Here is a 293-nt window from a genome sequence, read left to right as displayed (position 1 = left end):
TCCAGAAGTCAAACAACTTGTGGCGCCCATGCGGCGATTATCGGCGACTCAACCTCATCACTGAGGCAGAACATTACCCCATGCCAAATATCACTAACTTGACAGCCATTATAGGTGACACCCGCACATTTTCGAAATTGGATCTCCTTAAAGGCTATGTTTTCCACTTCTGCATGGTCTACATTGATGACATTATCATTTTCTCATGAGACCATCAGGAACACCAGCAGCCTGTCTGCATAGTCCTTCACCTAGTCAGTCCAGAGAAAGGTCTTTTCAGCACCAGCAGCATC

This window comes from Penaeus monodon, chromosome 33, assembly GCF_015228065.2.
Source record: "Penaeus monodon isolate SGIC_2016 chromosome 33, NSTDA_Pmon_1, whole genome shotgun sequence".
Classification (NCBI taxonomy): domain Eukaryota; kingdom Metazoa; phylum Arthropoda; class Malacostraca; order Decapoda; family Penaeidae; genus Penaeus; species Penaeus monodon.
Note: the sequence above shows the minus strand (reverse complement) of the source record.